This window comes from Somniosus microcephalus, chromosome 2 (assembly GCF_052327205.1).
Source record: "Somniosus microcephalus isolate GS21.2 chromosome 2, FLI_Smic_1.0, whole genome shotgun sequence".
NCBI lineage: Eukaryota > Metazoa > Chordata > Chondrichthyes > Squaliformes > Somniosidae > Somniosus > Somniosus microcephalus.
The window spans coordinates 171,458,099-171,476,830 of record NC_140988.1 but is presented as its reverse complement, the minus strand read 5'-3'; the positions used below and the strand labels follow the sequence as shown (position 1 = coordinate 171,476,830).

At 49.2% G+C, this 18,732-nt stretch overlaps 1 protein-coding gene across 2 annotated transcripts in view; it reads left to right on the top strand.

The window, feature by feature from the left end:
- The window catches only part of tapt1b (transmembrane anterior posterior transformation 1b), a 192,169-nt gene that overhangs the window by 35,720 nt on the left and 137,717 nt on the right, over positions 1-18,732 (top strand). The gene's annotated exons all lie outside the window — the stretch shown is intronic.

Here is an 18,732-nt window from a genome sequence, read left to right as displayed (position 1 = left end):
CCTTCACCACACAGACTGCAGCGGGTCTCGAAGGCAGCTCACCATCACCTTCTCAAGGGCAGTTAGGGATGGGCGATAAATGCTAGCCTTGCCAGTGATGCCAACATCCCATGAATGAATTAAAAGAAAGATAGAGGAGCAGGTTTGCAAATAAATTACTGAGAGGTGCAAGAACTATAGAGTAGTGATAATGGGAGACTTTAATTACCCCAGAATGGGACAGTGATTGTGTTGAGGGCAGAGAAGGGGAGGAATTTATGAAGTGTGTTCAGGAGAATTTTCTTGATCAGTATATTAATGCCCAATGAAGAAGAAGGCATTGCTGGATGTAGTCCTGGGGAATGAAGTGGGCAAAGTGGAGAATGACACAGGTAGAGAGCACCTTGGGAATAGTGATCATAGTATTGTAAAGTTTAGATTAGTTATGGAGAAGGACAAGAAGCAACCAAGTATAAAAATACCTAACTGGAGGAGGGCTAATTTCAGCAAATTGAGGAGTGATCTGGTCTGGGTAAGTTGAAGTCAAAGACTGGCAGGCAGAAGTGTAATGGAACAATGGGTGGCCTTTAAGGGGGAGATGGTTCGGGTACCGTCTAGCTACATTCCTACAAGGAGGAAAGGGAGGGCAACCAAAGCCAGCGCTCCCTGGATGGCAATGGAGTTAGAGTAGGATGAAGCAGAAAAAGGGAGCGTATGACCGATGTCAGCTTGATAATACAAGGGACAATCAGGCTGAATATAAAAAGTACAGAGGAGAATTGAAAAAGGAAGTAAGGGGGCAAAGAGACAGTATGAGAATAGATTGGCAGCTAACTTAAAAAGGAATCCAAAGGTCTTCTACAGGCATATTGATAGTAAAAGGGTTGTCAGAGGAGCAGTGGGGCTGATTAGGGATCAAAATGGAAATCTGCTGGTGGAGGCAGAAGGCATGGCTGAGGTACTAAATGAGTACCTTGCATTGGTGTTTACCAAGGAAGAGGACTTTGCCAAAGCTATGGTAAATGAGGAGGTTGCCGGGATACTAGATGAGATAAAAATAGATAAAGAGGAGGTACTGGGAAGGCTGGCAGTACTTAAAGTAGATAAGTCAGCTGGTCCGGATGAGGTGCATCCGAAGTTGCTGAGGGAAGTAAGGGTAGAAATTGCAGTGGTGCTGGCCACAATCTTCCAATCCTCCTTGGATACAGTGGTGGTGCCAGAGGACTGGGAGATTGCAAATGTTACTCCCTTGTTCAAAGAAGGGGAGAAGGAGAAATCTGGCAATTACAGGCCAGTCAGTTTAACATTGGTTGTGGGGAACCTCTTAGAAACAATAATCTGGGAGAAAATTAACAGCCACTTGGACAAGCATGGACTAATAAAAGATTTGTTTAGAGCAAGTCACGTTTGACTAACTTGATTGAGTTTTTTGATGAGGTAACAGAGAGGGTGGATGAGGGCAGTTCAGTTGATGACGTGTATATGGGCTTTCAAAAGGCTTTGATAAAGTACCACATAATGGACTTCTTAGCAAAATTGAAGTCCATGGGATAAAAGAGAGAGTTGCAGCATGGTTACAAAATTGGCTAAGGGATAGAAAGCAGAAAATTGTGGTGACTGGGTGTTTTTTGGACTGGAGTGTTTGAAATGTTTAAGTGTCCTAATCCAAATTGTACACTCTCGGGAGCCGCAAGCCTACATTTCGTTGTACTGCACTTGTGCACTAACAATGACAATAAAAGTTGATTTGATTTGTATACATTGGCATACCCCAAGGTTCAGTACTAGGACCACTGCTGTTTTTGATATACATTAATGACTTTGACTTGGGGGTACAGGGCACAATTTTGAAATTTGAAGATGACCCGAAACTTGGAAGTGTAGTAAACATGGAGGAAGATAGTAATAGACTTCAAGAGGACATAGACAGGCTGGTGGAATGGGCGGACGCATTGCAGATAAATTTCATCGCAGAAAAGTGTGAGGTGATACATTTGGTAGGAAGAATGAGGAGACACGATAAATGCTAAGTGGTACAATTTTAAAGGAGTTGCAAGAACAGAGAGACCTGGGGGTGTTTGTGCACAAATTTTTGAAGGTGGCAGGACAGGTTAACAAAACAGTTAATAAAGCATATGGGATCCCTCCTGGGCTTTATAAATAGAGGCGTAGAGTACAAAAGCCAGGAAGTTATGCTAAACCTATATAAAACACTAGTTCGGCCCCAGCTGGCGTATTGTGTCCAATTCTGGGTACCGCACTTTAGGAAGAACGTGAAGGCTTTGGAGAGGGTACAGAAGAGATTTATTAGAATGGTTCCAGGGATGAGGGATTACAGTTATGTGGATAGACTGGAGAAGCTGGGGTTGTTCTCCTTGGAGCAGAGAAGGCCAAGAGGAGATTTGATAGAGGTATTTTAAATCATGAAGGGTTTAAACCAAATAAATAATAGAGAAACTGTTTCCAATGACAGAAGGGCTGATAACCAGAGGGCATAGATTCTAGATGATTGGCAAAAGAAGAAGAGGCGACCTGAGATGAAAACCTTTTCATGCAAAGAGTGGTTAGGGTTTGGAATGCACTGCCTGATGGGGTGGTGGATACAGAATCAGTAGTAGCCTTCAAAAGAGAATTGGAGAAATACTTGAAGGAGAAAAAATTGCAGGGATATGGGGAAAGAGCAGAGGAGTGGGACCAACTGGTTGCTCTTCGAAAGCGACAACACAGACTCGATGGGCCGAATGGTCTCCTTCTGTGCTGCACTATTCTATGTCGGGTCCAATGACATAGGGAAGAAAAGGGAGGAGGTTCTGCTGAAGGTCCTATCAGGAGCTGGGAGCTAAATTAAAAAGCAGGACCTCAAGGGTGGTAATCTCAGGATTATTACCTGAGCCACCTGCTAATTGGCATAGGGACAAACCTATCAGGAAGGTGAACACATGGCTAAAGGAGTGGTGTGGGAAGGAGGTGTTCCATTTCATAGGACACTGGCACCAGTACTGGGACAGGAGGGAGCTGTACTGTTGGGACAGGCTGCACCTAAACCGGGCGGGGACCAAGGTCCTAGCGGAAAGGATAAAGAGGGTGGTAAAAATGATTTTAAACTAATAAATTGGGGGCGGGTGGGTGCGAAGGGCCCCGCCAGGAACAGTAATTAAAATGATAGTTTAAAGATTTTAAAAAAAAATGATGAGTTCAGGTTACAAAAAATAATATGAACACTCCAAGTGAAGGGACTATTAAAAGAACTGGGCCTAGAAATTCAGTTTTGCCAGTTTTGGGGCGCTAACGTTAGCGCCCGCCCGACTTTAGCGCCCGCCCCAAAGCTGCGCCCCCTTCGCCGAAATTCAGTCGCTTCGCCCTAAGAGGTTGCTGGAGCGCTAAAAGAGGCGTTACACGACTATCTTTAGGCGCTAAGCCGGCGGTGCAGAGGGATAGCGCCGAGGCGGGGCGCAGCGCGGGTGCGGTCATTTTTTGATTGACAGCAGACCCCGTGGCGCCGGCCAGCTCTTAAAGGGGGAAGGGACGATTTGGTCTGCTGCCACGCCCTGCACACTGCAGCTTTCAAACTAGGCCTCAACACTGCTGCTGAGCCCAAGGAGCCATGGCAACGCATGAGAAGGCCCGTGAGCGTGCCCTGCGCTTCTCAGAGCGTGATCTGGATATCATGCTGACAGCATTGGAGAAGAGGCGCAGGATCTTGTTCCCAGACACTGGCAGGAATCCCACCCACCGCGTCTACACCAAAGCCTGGAGGGAGATCGCCACCAGGGTGTCGTCCTACGGCGATGCCCCCTGGGACAAGGTGCAATGTCGGAAGAAATACAATGACCTGACCAGGATTGTCAGGGTGAGTACCCTTTCCACTCCTCCTCATTCTTGCATGTACACCTGACATGATGGGCAAAGGGACCTGAAAGGCCGAATGGGCAGCCCTCAGCCAGCAGCTTTGGGACAGTCATGAGCATCAATTGCACATTCTGCACTTTACACACTGGCCAAGCTATTCCACCATGGGAGGCAGTGCACATTAGATCAGGGCTACACTCTGGCCAAGCTATTCCACCATGGGAGGCAGTGCACACTACGTCACGGCTACACACCGTACTTAGAGCCCGTCCTTTCTCTTGCAGGCTAAAGTTGCGAATAATCGCAAGCGCCGCGACATCACCGGGAGAGGCCGCCCCAAGTTCCAGAAGCTCACTCCCCTGGAGGAGCGCGTGAGTGGCCTCATGGGAGGCCGGGTGATTGTGCCCCGAGCGTGCGGAGAAGCCGACCCTCCGCTGCCCGGCAATGGTAAGGACCTCGCCTTTTGGCCCTCTCTCGTCGCACTTGCGCATCCGAGCTACCTCCTTTGCCATTGTGCCACCAATGCGCTGAATGCCACCAGTCATGACTCCCTCGCTGACGCCCTCTCCTCACTCTGAAGCTACTCTTGTGCCTTCCTGCTTTCAGCTGGTGACGAAGAGCTCCCTGAAGCTGCCAGTGACAGCCCCTCCGAACAGGAGGAGGAGGAAGAGCAACCCGGACCATCAGGGGAGGACTCAGGTCCCGCAGCAGAGGGCGAAGTGTTGGACACGTCTTCCCTGGACGAGAGCCTGGAGCAACTTTCGGAGGGGAGTGCAGCTGCTGGGACCAGTGGCGTCCAGCCACCCTGGAGGGCTGCGGGTGGGCCGCGGCCTTCCCCACCCCAGAGGGGGGAAGGATCGGAGGGGAGTGCAGTTGCTGCGGACATTCGGCGCCAGCAACGTGGCAAGGGTCGCCTAGCTCGGACCCCTGCTCCCCAGCGGGAGAGTCCCGCCTCCAGTCCGGCCACCTTCACCTCGGAGGAGGCGCGCCAGCTGGACAAAATGGCCGAGGATTCGGACCGCCGCCACACAGAGCTCATGCAGGTGGTGGGACGGATGCCTGAGGCCATCGAGTCGCTGGCGACCAGTGTGCGGGAGTTTGGGGCATCAAATGCCGAGAGTGGCCGGATGATGATGGAGGTAGTGGAACGGATGCCTCCGGCGATGGAGTTGCTGGCTGATGCCGTCAAGTCAGTGGCGGATGTGATGCGGGCGCAGACCAGGGCAACAGGGGCACTCACTGCTGCCACACGCGCTGCCTCAGCCAGGCATCGCCAGGACACCCGCCGCGCTGCAGCAGCACAGCGATCCGCCCTTCGGCTGATTGGTGCGGATCCTGCAGTGCGGGCCCGGGCGAGTGCCAGCGTGCGACATCACCAGCCAGCGCCTCCAATACGCCAGCTTGCCCACATTGCGCCATCCGTCGCCACCACTCCCCCAGTGGAGCGTCAACGGCAAGCGGCTGGAGCTGATGGTGGGCAGGCACATGTGCACCAATCAACAGCCGGCCCCTCGAGGCCCAAAGCCCGCGTAGGCCGCCCCCCAAGGCCATCTGGCGGAAGGACATCTGACCCGCAGGCGCCTTCCCCCAGCCTCGCAGCAGCCACTGGGCAGAGCTTGCGGAGGAGCAGCAGGCCGGGCAGGGGCGCCAAAAGGCTGGACAAGGTCTCACCCTCGCGGGCCACTAAGTAGAGGGTGTGGCCAGCTTTCATTTTATATGGCGGTGGACATCTTTATTTTGGCCATGGTTGTTTTGTTTATGGGTATGTTTTTTGCGTTAAGGCCGAGGTTGAGGCCTGGTTTGTTCAAATGTGGAGTTACTCCTCCCCAGGTTGTGGGAGTGAGTCGTTTGTTGCACTTTTTGTGGGGGCCGTTGATTGTTTTTGGGATTCATGTGGGAAGGGGTTTCATTTTGTCAAAAAAATTTTAATCTTTATTCAGACAGTGTCCATGGTTGTTCTTGTTAGTCTTTGTTGCCTTCGCCGGCTGAGGGCTTGCGGAGCGGCTGCATTCATCTTCCTTCATGGCCACAAGGCATTCCCTGACGGGGCTTAGAAGTTACGTTCAATAAGCTGGCGACGGACGGCCCTTGGACCTTGTCGCTCCCTCCTGGGAACGTACTGCTCCTCCTCCTCCCTGAGGTGGTGGTCCAACGTCAGGTGGCAGTGCCTGAATCCTGCGGAGAGCCAGGTTGTGTAGCATGCAGCAAACTACGACAAATTGGGAGACCCGGTGCGGCGAATACTGCAGAGATCCGCCGGAACGACCAAGGCAGCGGAACCGCTGCTTGAGGACTCCAATAGTTTGCTCGTTTGATGGCTCTCGTTGTATGCCTCTTCAGCAGCGGTCCTGGGCGCGCGGAGCGGGGTCATGAGCCAGGTACACAAAGGATAGCCTTTGTCCCCGAGTAGCCATCCTCTTGGGGGAGGCTGTGCCTCGAACATGTCATGCACAGTACTCTGCCGCAGGATAAAGGCATCGTGGCAGCTGCCTGGAAAGCGGGCATTGACAGCCAGGATGCGCTGCTTGTGGTCACACACCAGCTGCACATTGAGAGAATGGTAGCCCTTCCGGTTGCGATACTGCTTGCCATGCTCCAGAGGTGCCCGCAAAGCCACATGCGTACAGTCAATGGCGCCCTGCACCAAGGGGAAGGCCGCGAGTCTTGCGAATCCCACTGCACGCTGATGCTGGCTCTCCAGGGCCATGGGGAAGGAGATGAATTGGCGTCTCCTTCTGAAAAGGGCATCGGTCACCTGGCGGATGCAGCGATGCACGCCGAACTAGGATATGTTAGCTATGTCCCCAGCAGCGGATTGGAAGGAGCCGGTGGCATAGAAGTTCAATGCCACCGTCACCTTCACTTCCACTGACAGAGACGTCCTGCACCTGAGCTTTGGACGCAGATCTCTGCGAAGCAGGTGGCAGATCTCTGCAACCACCTCCTTTCGGAACCTCCGCCTTCTTACACATCGTGCGCCACTCATGGTGAGGTAGGAGCGCTGCTGGCGGTATACCCTGACTGGGTAAGGCCTATGTTGCCGACGCCTGTTGCCCCCTCTGCCTCTAGCCAGGGCTGCCCCTCTGACCCCGCGTCTGCGAGCCCTATGCACATGGCGCTGAAACTCCGCGTTGGCACTCCATGCAACCCCCATCAAATGCTGGCAAACAGTCAAATTTCCAACAGGGCACTTGCAGCGCTTTGGCCTGAGTCCAAAAATACCTGAGCTATTGCTGCGCGAAACCAGTTAGCTCTCCTCCTTGTGTGTCCAGAAATCCGTTGCACAAGAGTGTTTGCTGCAAAATGGCTGCCCTTTATACTGCAGGGTACGTGCCCTTTAATTTGCGCTCCCCGGGGCCCGCGTCGGCTGTGTTGCGTTCCATTTTACAAACGCTCTGGCCGCCAGCCGCACAATGGGGCGGTCCGACTGAAGTTTGGAATCGGGGCGCGCAAAGGGCGTTGCACGAGGATGTGACGTCATTTTCTGCGCGCGCAGCCGGGCGGGTGCTAAACTTTGCGCCAGCGCTAAGGGTCAACTTAATTTGGGGCGAGGCGCAAACTGCGCTGCGCCCGGGCGCTACACGCATAGCGCCCAAAATTCACTTCTCTTAAGGCGCTAACTGCTGGCGCAACCAACTGAATTTCTAGGCCCTAAGGTCATTACTACAACAACTTTTATTTCTATAGCATCTTTTTTATTTGTTCATGGGGATATGGGCAGCGCTGGCAAGGCCAGCATTTATTGCCCATCCCTAGTTGCCCTTGAGTAGGTGGTGGTGAGCTGCCTTCTTGACCCGCTGCAGTCCGTGTGGTGAAGGTACTCCTACAGTGCTGTTAGGGAGGGAGTTCCAGGATTTTAACCCAGTGACGATGAAGGAATGGCAATATACTTCCAAGTCAGGATGTTGTGTGATTTGGAGGGGTACTTGGAGATGGTGGTGTTGCCATGCGCCTGCTGCCCTTGTCCTTCTAGGTGGTAGAGGTCGCGAGTTTGGGAGGTGCTTCCGAAGAAGCCTCGGCGAGTTGCTGCAGTGCATCTTGTAGATGGTACACACTGCAGCCATGGTACGCCGGTGGTGGAGGGAGTGAATGTTTAAGGTGGTGGATGGGGTGCCAATCAAGTGGGCTGCTTTGTCTTGGATGGTGTTGAGCTTCTTGAGTATTGTTGGAGTTGCACTCATCCAGGCAAATCGAGAGTATTCCATCAGACTTCTGACTTGTACCTTGTAGATGGTGGCAAGGCTTTGGGGAGTCAGGAGGTGAGACACTCACCGCAGAATACCCAGCCTTTGACCTGCTCTTGTTGCCACAGTATTGATGTGGCTGGTCCAGTTACGTTTCTGGTCAATGGTGACCCCCCCAGGATATTGATGGTGGGGGATTCGGCGATGGTAATGCCGTTGAATGTCAAGGGGTGATGGTTAGGCGCTCACTTGTTGGAGATAGTTATTGCCTGGCACTTGTGTGGCGCGAATGTTACTTGCCACTTAGTAGCCCAAGCCTGAATGTCGTCCAGGTCTTGCTGCTTTCCAGACACAAAAAGCATCAAGGGGTATGGAGAGAGAGCGGCAATATGGTATTGAGATAGAGGATCAGCCATCATCATATTGAATGGCAGAGCAGGCTCGAAGGGCCGAATGACCTCCTCCTGCTCCTATATTTCTGTATTTCTATGTTTCATTATCTGAGGAGTTGCGAATGGCAGTCATCAGCCAACATCCCCCACTTCTGACCTTATGATGGAGGGAAGGTCATTGATGAAGCAGTTGAAGATGGTTGGGCCTAGGACACTGCCCTGAGGAACTCCTGCAGCGATGTCCTGGGGCTGTGATGATTGACCTTAACCACCACAACCATCTTCCTTTGTGCGACGTATGACTCCAGCCATTGGAGAGTTTTCCCCCCGATCCCATTGACTTCAATTTTACTAGGGCTCCTTGATGCCACACTCGGTCAAATGCTGCCTTGATGTCAAGGGCAGCCGCTCTCTCTTCACCTCTGGAATTCAGCTCCTTTGTCCATGTTTGGACCAAGGCTGTAATGAGGTCTGAAGCTGAGTGGTCCTGGCGGAACTCTCAGTGAGCAGGTTATTGGTAAGTGTGCTGCTTGATAGCACTGTCGACGATACCTTCCATCACTTTGCTGATGATTGAGAGTAGACTGATGGGGCGGTAATTGACCGGATTGGATTTGTCCTGCTTTTTGTGGACAGGACATACCTGGGCAGTTTTCCACATTGTCGGATAGATGCCAGTGTTCTAGCTGTACTGGAGCAGCTTGGCTAGAGGCGCGGCTAGTTCTGGAGCACAAATTTTCAGCACGACAGCCTTTGCTGTATCCAGTGTGCTCAGCCGTTTCTTGCTATCACATGGAGTGAATTGAATTGGCTGAAGACTGGCTTCTCTGGTGGTGGGGACCTCGGGAGGAGGCCGATATGGACCATCCAATTGGCACTTCTGGCTGAAGATGGTTACAAACATTTCAGTTTTGTCTTTTGCACTCACGTGCTGGGCCCCACCATCATTGAGGATGGGGATATTCATGGAGCCTCCTCCTCCCATTAGTTGTTCAATGGTGCACCACCATTCACGACTGGATGTGGCAGGACTGCAGAGCTTTGATCTGATCCATTGATTGTGGGATCGCTTAGCTCTGTCTATAGCATGCTGCTTCTGCTTTTTAGCATGCATGTAGTCCTGTGTTGCAGCTTCCCCAGGTTGGCACTGCATTTTTAGGTACGCCTGGTGCTGCTCCTGCACTCCTTATTGAACCAGGGTTGGTCCCCTGGCTTGATGATAATAGAGTGAGGGATATGTCGGCCCATGAGGTTACAGATTGTGGTGGTAAACAGTTCTGCGGCTGCTGATGGCCCACAGCGCCTCATGGATGCCTAGTTTTGAGCTGCTACAACTGTTCTGAATCTATCCCATTTAGCACGGTGGTAGTGCCACACAACACAATGGAGGGTGTCTTCAGTGTGAAGACGGGACTTCATCTCCGCTATGACTGTGCAGTGTTCACTGCTACCAATGCTGTCATGGACAGATGCCTCTGTGACGGGTAGATTGGTGAGGACGAGGTTAAGTAGGTTTATCCCTCGTGTTGGTTCTCTCACCTGTTGCAAGCCCAGTCTGGCATCTATGTCCTTCAGGACTCAGCCAGCTCGGTCAGTAGTTGTGCTACCGAGACACTCTTGGTGATGGACATTGAAGTCCCCCACCCAGAGTACATTCTGTGCCCTTGCTATCAGTGCTCCTTCCAAGTGGTGTTCAACATGGAGAAGTACTGATTCATCAGCTGATGGAGGGCGGTAGGTGGTAATCAGCAGGAGGTTTCCTTGCCCATGCTTGACCTGAAGCCAATAAGACTTCATGGGGCCTGGAGTCAATGTTGCGGACTCCCAGGGACACTCCCTCCTGACTGTATACCACTGTGCCACCACCCCTGGTGGGTCTGTCCTGCCGGTGGGACAGTACATACCCAGGGATGGTGATGAAGGAGTTTGGGACATTGGCTGAAAGGTATGATTCTGTGAGTATGACTATGTCGGGCTATTGCTTGATTAGTCTGTGGGACAGCTCTCCCAATTTTGGCACAAGTCCCCAAATGTTGGTGAGCAGACCTTTGCAGAGTCGACTGGGCTGGGTGTGCCTTTATTGTGCCGAGGTCGATGCTGGGTGATCCGTCTGGTTTTATTCTTATTGTTTTTCGTAGCAGTTTTTTACAACTGAGTGGCTTGCTAGTCTGTTTCAGAGGGTATTTAAGAGTCAATCACATTGCTGTGGGTCTGAAGTCACATATAGGCCAGACCAGGTAAAGACGGCAGATTTCCTTCACACATTAGTGAACCAGATGGGCTTTTATGACAATCCAATAGTTTCATGGTCACCATTACTGATACTAGCTTTTTATTCCAGATTTATTTAATGAACTGAATTTAAATTCCACAGCTGCTGTGATGGGATTTGAACTCGTGTCTCCGGATCATTAGTCCAGGCCTCTGGATTAGTAGTCCAGTAACATAACCACTGTGCTATCGTCCCCCGAAAACAATGGCTTTGGTCTTCCCAATATAAGAACATAAAAAATAGGAGCAGGAGTAGGCCATTTGGCCCTTCGAGCCTGCTCTGCCATTCAATAAGATCATGGCTGATCTTCTACCTCATCTCCACTTTCCTGCACTATCCCCATATCCCTTGATTCCGTTAATATTCAAAAATCTATCGATCTCTGTCTTGAATATACCCAATGACTGAGCCTGCACAGCCCTCTGGGGTAGAGAATTCCAAAGATTCACCACCCTCTGAGTGAAGAACTTTCTTGTCATCTCAGTCCTAAATGGCTGACCCCATATTCTGAGACTGTGACCCCTTGTTCTAGACTCCCCAGCCAGGGGAAACATCCTTATATTTAATTGGAGAAAAATTCTGCTCATCCAGAACTGGATGTTGGACAAGCAGTCTAACAATTTAGAGACCGTGGAGGAGTCGAGAAAAGTGGGGGTGAGGTAGAATTGGGTTTCATCAGCGTACATGTGGAAACTGACGCTGTGTTTTCAGATGATGTGGCCAAAGGGGCAGCATGTAGATGAGTAATAGGAAGGGGCTAAGGATAGATTCCTGGGGGACACCAGAGGTAAGGTTGCGGGAGCGGGAAGAGAAGCCATTGCAGGTGATTCTCTGGCTACCATTAGATAGATAAGAATGGAACCAGTCAAGTGCAATCCTACCCAGCTGGACGACTGTGGAGAGACGACGGAGGAGGATGGAGTGCTCAACCGTGTCGAAGTCTGCAGACAAGTCGAGAATGATGAGGAGGGATAGCTTCCCTTTGTCACTGTCACAAAGGATGTCATTTGTGACTTAGAGCCGTTTTGGTACTGTGGCAGAGGTGGAAACCTGATTGGAGGGATTCAAACACGGCGTTGCGGGAAAGATGGGCACAGATTTGGGAGGCGACAACATGTTCAAGGACTTTGGAGAGGAAAGGGAGGTCGGAGATGGGGCAGTAGTTTGCAAGGACGGAGGGGTCAAGGGTTGTTTTGTTGAGGAGAGTGGTGATGACGGCAGATTTGAGGGAGAGGGGGTCAGCACCTGTGGAGAGAGAACCGTTAACAATGTCAGTTAACATGGAGCCAGAAAAGGAAGTTGGGTGGGCAGAAATTTGGTGTGAATAGGGTTGAGGGAGCAGGAGGTGGGTCACATGGACAAGATGAGTGCGGGGAGGTCATGAGGGGAGATCGGAGAGAAACTGGAGAAAGATGCGAGTTCAGTGCTAGGGCAGTGGGGAACCTTAGAGGAAGTTTGGCCCGGTGGGCTAGGGGAAGGAAGGGAAGTGGCAGAGGCAGCTGAATGGATGGTCTCAGTTTTGGAGACTAAGAAGTCCATGAGCTCCTCACACTTGTCGGAGGTGAGGGTGGCGGAGACAGGGGAGAGGGGTTTAAGAAGACGGTTAGCAGTAGAGAATAGAAGCCGGGGTTTATCTTTGCATTCCAGAATGATTCTGGAATAGTGAGCAATTTTGGCAGACGAGAGCAGGACCCGATAATGTGTTATGTGGTCCAGCCAGATCTGGTGGTGAATGGCTAAACCAGTTGTCTGCCATATCCATTCAAGTCTGCATCCCTTGCACTTAAGGGAGCGAAGATGAGAGCTGTACCGGAGGAACGGCCAGGATGAGAGAGAGTAATAATTGTTATAATAGGGAGTAGAGCATCAAAAGTGGTGGTGATGGTGTGGTTGAGCAGATTGGTAGCTGCAGAAATGTCATGGTGAATGGAGGGCCAAAGGCCAAATTGTCAGTTGGGATTTCATAATTGCAGTTGTAAGAGAGTTGGGAGAGTTTTTTTTCAGGGATGGGCACAGAAGGAAGTAGGGTTGGGTGGGGGAAGGGGGATGTGGATGGAGAGCGATACAAGGAAGTGGTCAGAGATGGCCTTATCTGCGATTGACAACGAGGTCATGAGATGGCAAGGTCGAGGGGGTGGCCGTGAATAAGGGTTGGAGAGTTCACAGGGAGGGAGAGATTAAGGGAGGATAGCAGGCTAGTGAACTCAGAGGAGAGAGAGCATGATGAATTGAGATGGAGGTTGAACTCACCAAGGATGAGAAGTTGCTCAGTGCAGAGGCTGAGGGAGGAAAGCAGTGAAGATATCTCGGTAATAACATTTTTATGGTACTTGGGTGGGCGGTAGAGAACGAGAATTTTAAATGAGAGGTGAGGGGGTGGAACCAGGTGAGATGCCAAAGGCGGAGAAAGTGCCAGAGGAGTAGGGGGACAGACCAGGGTGTGATTTAGTGATGTGAGCCACACCATCACCACGGCAGTCTGGGCGGGGCAAATGGTCAAAGGTCGGGAGGCTTCACTTAAGGGTAAGGTGTCATCACCCCTCAGCCAAGTTTCCGTCAGGGCCATGATGTCGATGGAATCATCCATGACAAAAGAGAGGGACGATGCAGACATTGCAATCAGGGAGGAGGAGTGTGAAATATTAGGTGAAATAAACATAGTGAAAGAGGAAGTATTAAGGGGTTTAGCATCTTTGAAAGTGGATAAATCCCCAGGCCTGGATGAAATGTATCCCAGACTGTTAAGAGAAGTAAGAGAGGAAATAGCAGAGGCTCTGACCATCATTTTCCAATCCTCTTTGGCTACAGGTGTGGTGGACAGAGGACTGGCGGACTGCCAACGTGGTACCATTGTTTAAAAAGGTAGAAAGGGATAGACCAAGTAATTACAGGCCAGTCAGCCTAACCTCGGTGGTGGGAAAATTATTGGGAAAAATCTGAGGGACAGGATAAATCTTCATTTAGAAAGACACAGATTAATCAGGGACAGTCAGCATGGATTTGTTAAGGTAAGGTCTTGTCTGACTAACTTGATTGAATTTTTTGAGGAGGTAACAAGGAGGGTCGATGAAGGTAGTGCTTTTGATGTAGTGTATATGGATTTTAGCAAGGCTTTTGATAACGTCCCGCATGGCAGACTGGTCACGAAAATAAAAACCCATGGGATCCAAGGCAAAGTGGCAAGTTGGAACCAAAACTGGCTTAGAGGCAGGAAACAAAGGGTAATGGTCGAAGGGTGTTTTTGTGACTGGAAGGCTGTTTCCAGTGGGGTTCTGCAGGGCTCAGTACTGGGTCCTTTGCTTTTTGTGGTATATATCAATGATTTTGGACATGAACGTAGGAAGTATAATTAAGAAGTTTGCAGATAATACAAAAATTGGCCGTGTGGTTGATAATGAAGAAGAAAGCTGCAGACTGCAGGAAGATATCAATGGACTGGTCAGTTGGGCAGAACAGTGGCAAATGGAATTCAATCTGGAGAAGTGTGAGGTAATGCATTTGGGGAGGGCTAACAAGGCAAGAGAATGCACTATAAATGGTAGGGACACTGAAGTGCAGAAGATCAGAGGGACCTTGGAGTGCATGTCCACAGATCCCTGAAGGTAGCAGGACAGGTAGACAAGTTGGTTAAGAAGGCATAGGGGATACTTGCCTTTATTAGCCGAGGCATAGAATACAAGAGCAGGGAGGTTATGCTTGAACTGTATAAAACCCAAGTTAGGCCACAGCTAGAATACTGCGTATAGTTCTGGTCACCACTTTACAGGAAGGATGTGATTGCACTAGAGAGGGTGCAGAGGAGATTAACGAGGATATTGCCTGGGCTGGGGAATTTTAACTGAGGAAAGATTGGATAGACTGGGGTTGTTTTCTTTGGAACAGAGGAGGCTGAGGGGAGAGGAGACCTAACTGAGGTGTATAAAATTATGAGGGGCCTAGATAGAGTGGATAGGAAGGACCTATTTCCCTTAGCAGAAGGGTCAATAACCAGGGGGCATAAATTTAAAGTAATTGGTCAGAAGTTTAGAGGGGATTTGAGGAGAAATGTTTTCACCCAGAGGGTGGTGGGGGTCTGGAACTCACTGCCTGAAAGGGTGGTAGAGGCAGAAACCCTCATCACATTTAAAAAATACTTGGGTGTGCACTTGAAGCGCCATAACCTACAAGGCTGCGGACCAAGTGCTGGAAAGTGGGATTAGGCTGGATAGCTCTTTGTTGGCTGGCACGGACAAGATGGGACGAATGGCCTCCTTCTGTGCTGTAAATTTCTATGATTCTATGAAGCTCATGGATGGCAAGGGCCTTATTCGCAAGTGAATGGACATTCTGGAGAGAGATGCAGAGAGGGTCTGTGATGGCTGACCCACTGCCAGCGTTCACAGGGTCAGCGCTTGGAGGGGTGGGTTGGATGGGGAGGAGATTGTCAAGATTAACCCCCGGCAAACTCATTGGGCAGGAACATCGGCGAGAGAGTAGGATGGGACAGTTGGGGTTGCTGCTTGTAAGGAGGTAGTGATGAGTGCCTCGATGGGCCCTTCGTAGACTGCCAAGAGAGGCACAGAGGGAAGCTGTAGACTTCACCAAGAAGCAGTCAAGCCTGGGGCGGCGGCAGGAGAGTAGGAAGGTCGAAGAGTAATGAAGGATTGGGGTAGGGATTTGGGAGGGCAGAGTACCCGAGAGAGGAGAGATGAAAGGAGGCATAATGACAACCGCACGAGTGACAAATAAAAAAACATGTTAAATGATGTGAGAAAAGCAGCATCAGGACAGAAGGGCAGGTTCGCGTCTCTTGCCCAAATATGTGTTTTATATACTAACACACAGACTACAAGAAATAAATTGAGTGAATTAGAGGCTCAAATATAGCTCCAAGGGTATGACATGGTGGCCATTACTGACACATGGCTGCAAGGTGGTCATGATTGAGAGTTACATATTCCTGGTTATAATAAGGTCTTTATAAAGGATAGGGAAACTGGAAGAGGGGGAGGGGTAGCTTTATTGAGTAAAGATTCTATTCCAACATTAGTAAGAGAGGATATAGGTAAGGGAAAGCAATCAGCGGAGACTCTACGGTTAGAATTGAGGAATAAAAGAGTGTTTAAAATTGTAATGGGAGTTGTGTACATGCCTCCTAACAGCAGCAATGTAGTGGCATAAAGTATTAATTCAGAGACTTGAGAGGCTTGTAGCAAAAGCAAAGTTGTTTTAATGGGAGACATTAATTTTCATATAGAATGTGAAGAGCAGAGCAGCTAGCTCAAGTCAGAAGGGTAATGAATTTCTTGAGTGCATTTAAGATAGTTTTGTGGAGCAATATGTTCCACAACCAACAAGAAGGCAGGCCATACTAGATTAGTAATGAGTAATGAGCCAGACTTAGATAAATGTTTCCTTACTGTTAGATTATTAACTAACAATGATCATAATATGATCAAATTCAGTGTTGGGTTTGAAAAGAAGAAACTTTTTTTTTGGGTGTGCGGCCCATTCAAAATACAGCACATGCGTGGTTTTTCCCCATTGAAAAGCCGACGAGCCTATAAAGAGATCTTGGGAGGAAGCCGAGATGGATCATCCACTCGGCACTTCTGGCTCAAGATGGTTGCCAATGCACTCACCTGCTGTGCTGTGAGGATAGGAATTCATGGAGTTGTTTAATTGTCCACCACCATTCACGACTGGATGTGGCAGAACTTTGATCTGATCCGTTGGTCGTGGGATCATTTAGCTCTGTCTATAGCATGCTGTTTACATGCATGTAGTCCTGTGTTGTAGCTTCACCAGGTTGGGAGCTCATTTTTAGGTACGCCTGCTGCTGCTCCTGTTTGAACCAGGGTTGGCTCCCTGGCTTGTAAGTAATGGTAGAGTGAGGAACATGCTGCGCCATGAGGTTACAGCTGTGGTGCAATACAATTCGGCTGCTGATGCCACACTTGGTCAAATGCTGCACCTCGTGAATGCCCATTTTTGAGCTGCTAAATCTGTTCTGAATCTATCCTAGTTAGGACGGTGCCTTGTCGATGTGTGGTCTGTCTGATTTTATTATTTTTCGTAGTGGTTTGATACAACTGAGTGGCTTGCTAGACAGTTAAGAGTCAACCACATTGCTGAGGGTCTGGAGTCACATTAGTGGACCTGACAGATTTTTATGACAATCTGGTAGTACTAGTTTTTTTTTCCTACAATTATTTAATTAACTGCTTTTAAATTCCCCAGCTGCATTGTGGGATTTGAACTCCTGTCTCCGGATCATTAGTCCAGTAACATAACCACTATGCTACTGTCCCCTTCCCACTATTAAATGGCCTATAAAATACACCAAGTAGCATAATAGCTCCTTTATTGTTTCTTATCTCCAACCAAATAGATTTTGTCTTTGACCCCTCTAAGACATTCTCTATTTCTAGCACTGTAACATTTTCCTTGATCAAAACTGCTACGCCTTGTTTTTTTCTTTCCTGAATACCTTGTACCCAGGAAGATTAAGCATCCAATCCTCCCTTTTTTGAGCTAGGTCTCCGTTATCACCACAACATCATATTCCCATGTGGCTATTTGCGCCTGCAGCTCACCAATCTTATGAACCACACTTTAACAACAACTTGTATTTATATAGCGCCTTTAATGTAGTAAAATGTCCCAAGGTGCTTCACAGAAGCATTCTAAAACAGAGTTTGACACCAAGCCACATAAGGAAATATTGGGGCAGATGACCAAAAGCTTGGTCAAAGAGGTAGGTTTTAAGGAGTGTCTCAAAGGAGGCAAGAGAGGTTTAGGGAGGAAATTCCAGAGCTTAGGGCCTTGGCAGCTGAAGGCACAGCCATCAGTGGTGGAACGATTAAAATCGGGGATGCTCAAGAGGACAGAATTAGAGGAACGCAGTTATCTTGGAGGGTTGTGCGGCTGGAGGAGATTAGAGATATGGAGGGGCGAGGCCATGGAGGGATTTGAAAACAAGGATGAGAATTTTAAATGCAAGGCATGCATTTACACACATGCACTCCAAACCTAACTTAGACCTCTTTGTGTTTTCTATGATCCCACCTAATTCTGTATTATTTCTCACTCTATCTGTCTCCCAGTCCTCTCTGTACCTTGTTTCTACTTTAATACTAAATCTTGGTGCCCAAACATGGACCACAATAACTGGATCTTCCTATTCCCTTTCCAAATTCCTTTCCAGCCACATTGAGATATCCCTTACCCTTGTCACCACTTTGTTTAGCAGATTCTGTCTTCACCAAGCTCAGTGCACAACTCTGGAAGTAGCTGGTCTTTGTGATGGAGGGAATATGAGGTTCAAAGCTTAGCTTGGGGTTGAATAGGACTGTTCCTAGTGCCCTTTCCCAGTAGAGGGAGGGAGAAATGGGGCAGGAGAGAGCAGTGTAGAGAGGGAAGGAAGAAGAGGTTGTGTGGAAGAGAGAAGTCTAGACACATGGGAGAAAGGAAATAAATGGCAGAGAGAGAAAGACATTCAGATACACAGTGAACCACAGATAGGGGCAGAAATTGATTTTGGTCATTTTGGTGATTTGTGCAATGAGCTGCCGATGAGAGCATGCTTCCAAAATATAAAATCAAATCATTTTGCTCTAAATTTAGGTATGCCGATCCCCTCTGTAGAAGGAATTGTGAAGAATTTTAAAGCATTAATATATGATACATGGAATTGTGTTCTTTAGCAGAATACCTTATCTGAAATTGTCTTTGGTTGTGGAGTTCTTTGATATGAATAGCATTATCTAATTTGTTTCCAGTATATATTGAAGATGTCCATTAGAGGGAGCAAGTGTCAACTGAAATAAATGTTAAGACAAGCCATTGGCCCGGATTTTGCAGTAGAAATAACAGTGAGGCTAACATCGCTTGCTGTTATTTATGTGGAAATCGGACAGCAGCTTCCGGCGACCACACCTGCGTAGTTAATCACGGAAATCAGGAAGTTACTGTCCGAGAAACCCTGCTCCTCCAAAAGCTGCGTGCCAACGGTATTTCGCTGTCTGACTCACCATTCAAATGTATTGAACGGCATGAAGTTGCTGTACTTGCCTGT